Genomic DNA, 6,813 nt, shown 5'->3' with positions numbered 1-6,813 from the left:
GTGGGCCATGAATTTGAGGGTTTGTAAAAAATAAGGGTGGAAGCCGTGCACAGGACTGGGAACGTGTAGTTCCGTTCAATTTGGACGAAATTGTGGCCCTTAAAGAGCTCTATTTTGCAATGGAGTGTAGGCATCGTTTTCAACATGGCGATGGGCTTCAGGACTATTTTTCAGGGGTGATTATCTTCGGAGGGAAATTTTTTCCTGAAGGTCATTAGTTCCCCCCCCCCCCCGGAAATTGAAAAGAAAATGAAAGATGAATTTCTATTCTATTCCATGATGAAATTAGCTTTAATTTGATGTGTCTCGAACAACAGAATTGTGAGTATTTTCCCCAAATTTGCGAAGTGTGAGCATTTACCATTGGGGTCTATGGAAGTTTATTTACTGGTCTGCTACCCTACACAATTTGATGGTCTGGTTCCCAGACCAAAAGATTCTGATTATTCCTGATGGGTGCAGTGAATTAATGCAAGTGAGAATTTCTACGCGAGCCGATTAGCTAGTACTACCCAAAATTGAAATGAAATAAAAAGATGAAGTACAAGACAATAATTAAATTTTTGTTTGAGAAACCCCAGTGATGTCGGCTTGCAGGTTATTTGGTTCTGAACTTTGTTGATTTTACACTGTTTGGGGCTTGATTGGTTCAGTGCACCCTAATGAATCTAAGGTCAGGTAGCCATCAACCTCGTCCCCAGGATCTCGAGCAGTACGCACCCTCCACTACCTACTTTCTCTAACGTAGTAGCGGATGCCCCTTCTTTCCATTTTGTGCAGTAAGTCCCATAGGGAGGCCTGTCAGCGCCAACCCGCATGGCTCCCATGTATCGCAGCGTGAAGGTACCTTAACCTGGATGGATCTGGACAAACTCGGTACCATTTTGAAGCGGATGAATGGGCCAACCCGCATGCAAATCGGCAGGTCGATAGACCCGAAACTTTTGGAGAAAATCCAGAAGTAGCAGCGGATGCCCCTTCTTTCCATTTTGTGCAGTAAGTCCCATAGGGAGGCCTGTCAGCGCCAACCCGCATGGCTCCCATGTATCGCAGCCTGAAGGTACCTTAACCTGGATGGATCTGGACAAACTCGGTACCATTTTGAAGCGGATGAATGGGCCAACCCGCATGCAAATCGGCAGGTCGATAGACCCGAAACTTTTGGAGAAAATCCCAGAAGTAGCGGCGGATGCCCCTTCTTTCCATTTTGTGCAGTAAGTCCCATAGGGAGGCCTGTCAGCGCCAACCCGCATGGCTCCCATGTATCGCAGCCTGAAGGTACCTTAACCTGGATGGATCTGGACAAACTCGGTACCATTTTGAAGCGGATGAATTGGCCAACCCGCATGCAAATCGGCAGGTCGATAGACCCGAAACTTTTGGAGAAAATCCCAGAAGTAGCGGCGGATGCCCCTTCTTTCCATTTTGTGCAGTAAGTCCCATAGGGAGGCCTGTCAGCGCCAACCCGCATGGCTCCCATGTATCGCAGCCTGAAGGTACCTTAACCTGGATGGATCTGGACAAACTCGGTACCATTTTGAAGCGGATGAATGGGCCAACCCGCATGCAAATCGGCAGGTCGATAGACCCGAAACTTTTGGAGAAAATCCCAGAAGTAGCGGCGGATGCCCCTTCTTTCCATTTTGTGCAGTAAGTCCCATAGGGAGGCCTGTCAGCGCCAACCCGCATGGCTCCCATGTATCGCAGCCTGAAGGTACCTTAACCTGGATGGATCTGGACAAACTCGGTACCATTTTGAAGCGGATGAATGGGCCAACCCGCATGCAAATCGGCAGGTCGATAGACCCGAAACTTTTGGAGAAAATCCCAGAAGTAGCGGCGGATGCCCCTTCTTTCCATTTTGTGCAGTAAGTCCCATAGGGAGGCCTGTCAGCGCCAACCCGCATGGCTCCCATGTATCGCAGCCTGAAGGTACCTTAACCTGGATGGATCTGGACAAACTCGGTACCATTTTGAAGCGGATGAATGGGCCAACCCGCATGCAAATCGGCAGGTCGATAGACCCGAAACTTTTGGAGAAAATCCCAGAAGTAGCGGCGGATGCCCCTTCTTTCCATTTTGTGCAGTAAGTCCCATAGGGAGGCCTGTCAGCGCCAACCCGCATGGCTCCCATGTATCGCAGCCTGAAGGTACCTTAACCTGGATGGATCTGGACAAACTCGGTACCATTTTGAAGCGGATGAATGGGCCAACCCGCATGCAAATCGGCAGGTCGATAGACCCGAAACTTTTGGAGAAAATCCCAGAAGTAGCGGCGGATGCCCCTTCTTTCCATTTTGTGCAGTAAGTCCCATAGGGAGGCCTGTCAGCGCCAACCCGCATGGCTCCCATGTATCGCAGCCTGAAGGTACCTTAACCTGGATGGATCTGGACAAACTCGGTACCATTTTGAAGCGGATGAATGGGCCAACCCGCATGCAAATCGGCAGGTCGATAGACCCGAAACTTTTGGAGAAAATCCCAGAAGTAGCAGCGGATGCCCCTTCTTTCCATTTTGTGCAGTAAGTCCCATAGGGAGGCCTGTCAGCGCCAACCCGCATGGCTCCCATGTATCGCAGCCTGAAGGTACCTTAACCTGGATGGATCTGGACAAACTCGGTACCATTTTGAAGCGGATGAATGGGCCAACCCGCATGCAAATCGCAGGTCGATAGACCCGAAACTTTTGGAGAAAATCCCAGAAGTAGCGGCGGATGCCCCTTCTTTCCATTTTGTGCAGTAAGTCCCATAGGGAGGCCTGTCAGCGCCAACCCGCATGGCTCCCATGTATCGCAGCCTGAAGGTACCTTAACCTGGATGGATCTGGACAAACTCGGTACCATTTTGAAGCGGATGAATGGGCCAACCCGCATGCAAATCGGCAGGTCGATAGACCCGAAACTTTTGGAGAAAATCCCAGAAGTAGCGGCGGATGCCCCTTCTTTCCATTTTGTGCAGTAAGTCCCATAGGGAGGCCTGTCAGCGCCAACCCGCATGGCTCCCATGTATCGCAGCCTGAAGGTACCTTAACCTGGATGGATCTGGACAAACTCGGTACCATTTTGAAGCGGATGAATGGGCCAACCCGCATGCAAATCGGCAGGTCGATAGACCCGAAACTTTTGGAGAAAATCCCAGAAGTAGCGGCGGATGCCCCTTCTTTCCATTTTGTGCAGTAAGTCCCATAGGGAGGCCTGTCAGCGCCAACCCGCATGGCTCCCATGTATCGCAGCCTGAAGGTACCTTAACCTGGATGGATCTGGACAAACTCGGTACCATTTTGAAGCGGATGAATGGGCCAACCCGCATGCAAATCGGCAGGTCGATAGACCCGAAACTTTTGGAGAAAATCCCAGAAGTAGCGGCGGATGCCCCTTCTTTCCATTTTGTGCAGTAAGTCCCATAGGGAGGCCTGTCAGCGCCAACCCGCATGGCTCCCATGTATCGCAGCCTGAAGGTACCTTAACCTGGATGGATCTGGACAAACTCGGTACCATTTTGAAGCGGATGAATGGGCCAACCCGCATGCAAATCGCAGGTCGATAGACCCGAAACTTTTGGAGAAATCCCAGAAGTAGCGGCGGATGCCCCTTCTTTCCATTTTGTGCAGTAAGTCCCATAGGGAGGCCTGTCAGCGCCAACCCGCATGGCTCCCATGTATCGCAGCCTGAAGGTACCTTAACCTGGATGGATCTGGACAAACTCGGTACCATTTTGAAGCGGATGAATGGGCCAACCCGCATGCAAATCGGCAGGTCGATAGACCCGAAACTTTTGGAGAAAATCCCAGAAGTAGCGGCGGATGCCCCTTCTTTCCATTTTGTGCAGTAAGTCCCATAGGGAGGCCTGTCAGCGCCAACCCGCATGGCTCCCATGTATCGCAGCCTGAAGGTACCTTAACCTGGATGGATCTGGACAAACTCGGTACCATTTTGAAGCGGATGAATGGGCCAACCCGCATGCAAATCGGCAGGTCGATAGACCCGAAACTTTTGGAGAAAATCCCAGAAGTAGCGGCGGATGCCCCTTCTTTCCATTTTGTGCAGTAAGTCCCATAGGGAGGCCTGTCAGCGCCAACCCGCATGGCTCCCATGTATCGCAGCCTGAAGGTACCTTAACCTGGATGGATCTGGACAAACTCGGTACCATTTTGAAGCGGATGAATGGGCCAACCCGCATGCAAATCGGCAGGTCGATAGACCCGAAACTTTTGGAGAAAATCCCAGAAGTAGCGGCGGATGCCCCTTCTTTCCATTTTGTGCAGTAAGTCCCATAGGAGGCCTGTCAGCGCCAACCCGCATGGCTCCCATGTATCGCAGCCTGAAGGTACCTTAACCTGGATGGATCTGGACAAACTCGGTACCATTTTGAAGCGGATGAATGGGCCAACCCGCATGCAAATCGGCAGGTCGATAGACCCGAAACTTTTGGAGAAAATCCCAGAAGTAGCGGCGGATGCCCCTTCTTTCCATTTTGTGCAGTAAGTCCCATAGGGAGGCCTGTCAGCGCCAACCCGCATGGCTCCCATGTATCGCAGCCTGAAGGTACCTTAACCTGGATGGATCTGGACAAACTCGTACCATTTTGAAGCGGATGAATGGGCCAACCCGCATGCAAATCGGCAGGTCGATAGACCCGAAACTTTTGGAGAAAATCCCAGAAGTAGCGGCGGATGCCCCTTCTTTCCATTTTGTGCAGTAAGTCCCATAGGGAGGCCTGTCAGCGCCAACCCGCATGGCTCCCATGTATCGCAGCCTGAAGGTACCTTAACCTGGATGGATCTGGACAAACTCGGTACCATTTTGAAGCGGATGAATGGCCAACCCGCATGCAAATCGGCAGGTCGATAGACCCGAAACTTTTGGAGAAAATCCCAGAAGTAGCGGCGGATGCCCCTTCTTTCCATTTTGTGCAGTAAGTCCCATAGGGAGGCCTGTCAGCGCCAACCCGCATGGCTCCCATGTATCGCAGCCTGAAGGTACCTTAACCTGGATGGATCTGGACAAACTCGGTACCATTTTGAAGCGGATGAATGGGCCAACCCGCATGCAAATCGGCAGGTCGATAGACCCGAAACTTTTGGAGAAAATCCCAGAAGTAGCGGCGGATGCCCCTTCTTTCCATTTTGTGCAGTAAGTCCCATAGGGAGGCCTGTCAGCGCCAACCCGCATGGCTCCCATGTATCGCAGCCTGAAGGTACCTTAACCTGGATGGATCTGGACAAACTCGGTACCATTTTGAAGCGGATGAATGGGCCAACCCGCATGCAAATCGGCAGGTCGATAGACCCGAAACTTTTGGAGAAAATCCCAGAAGTAGCGGCGGATGCCCCTTCTTTCCATTTTGTGCAGTAAGTCCCATAGGGAGGCCTGTCAGCGCCAACCCGCATGGCTCCCATGTATCGCAGCCTGAAGGTACCTTAACCTGGATGGATCTGGACAAACTCGGTACCATTTTGAAGCGGATGAATGGGCCAACCCGCATGCAAATCTGCAGGTCGATAGACCCGAAACTTTTGGAGAAAATCCCAGAAGTAGCGGCGGATGCCCCTTCTTTCCATTTTGTGCAGTAAGTCCCCATAGGGAGGCCTGTCAGCGCCAACCCGCATGGCTCCCATGTATCGCAGCCTGAAGGTACCTTAACCTGGATGGATCTGGACAAACTCGGTACCATTTTGAAGCGGATGAATGGGCCAACCCGCATGCAAATCGGCAGGTCGATAGACCCGAAACTTTTGGAAAAATCCCAGAAGTAGCGGCGGATGCCCCTTCTTTCCATTTTGTGCAGTAAGTCCCATAGGGAGGCCTGTCAGCGCCAACCCGCATGGCTCCCATGTATCGCAGCCTGAAGGTACCTTAACCTGGATGGATCTGGACAAACTCGGTACCATTTTGAAGCGGATGAATGGGCCAACCCGCATGCAAATCGGCAGGTCGATAGACCCGAAACTTTTGGAGAAAATCCCAGAAGTAGCGGCGGATGCCCCTTCTTTCCATTTTGTGCAGTAAGTCCCATAGGGAGGCCTGTCAGCGCCAACCCGCATGGCTCCCATGTATCGCAGCCTGAAGGTACCTTAACCTGGATGGATCTGGACAAACTCGGTACCATTTTGAAGCGGATGAATGGGCCAACCCGCATGCAAATCGGCAGGTCGATAGACCCGAAACTTTTGGAGAAAATCCCAGAAGTAGCGGCGGATGCCCCTTCTTTCCATTTTGTGCAGTAAGTCCCATAGGGAGGCCTGTCAGCGCCACCCGCATGGCTCCCATGTATCGCAGCCTGAAGGTACCTTAACCTGGATGGATCTGGACAAACTCGGTACCATTTTGAAGCGGATGAATGGGCCAACCCGCATGCAAATCGGCAGGTCGATAGACCCGAAACTTTTGGAGAAAATCCCAGAAGTAGCGGCGGATGCCCCTTCTTTCCATTTTGTGCAGTAAGTCCCATAGGGAGGCCTGTCAGCGCCAACCCGCATGGCTCCCATGTATCGCAGCCTGAAGGTACCTTAACCTGGATGGATCTGGACAAACTCGGTACCATTTTGAAGCGGATGAATGGGCCACCCGCATGCAAATCGGCAGGTCGATAGACCCGAAACTTTTGGAGAAAATCCCAGAAGTAGCGGCGGATGCCCCTTCTTTCCATTTTGTGCAGTAAGTCCCATAGGGAGGCCTGTCAGCGCCAACCCGCATGGCTCCCATGTATCGCAGCCTGAAGGTACCTTAACCTGATGGATCTGGACAAACTCGGTACCATTTTGAAGCGGATGAATGGGCCAACCCGCATGCAAATCGGCAGGTCGATAGACCC

The sequence above is a fragment of the Patiria miniata genome, unplaced genomic scaffold, assembly GCF_015706575.1.
Source record: "Patiria miniata isolate m_02_andy unplaced genomic scaffold, ASM1570657v1 HiC_scaffold_8, whole genome shotgun sequence".
NCBI classification, from domain to species: Eukaryota; Metazoa; Echinodermata; class Asteroidea; order Valvatida; family Asterinidae; genus Patiria; species Patiria miniata.
The sequence above is the reverse complement of the archived record's forward strand: the minus strand, read 5'-3'. Positions refer to the sequence as shown.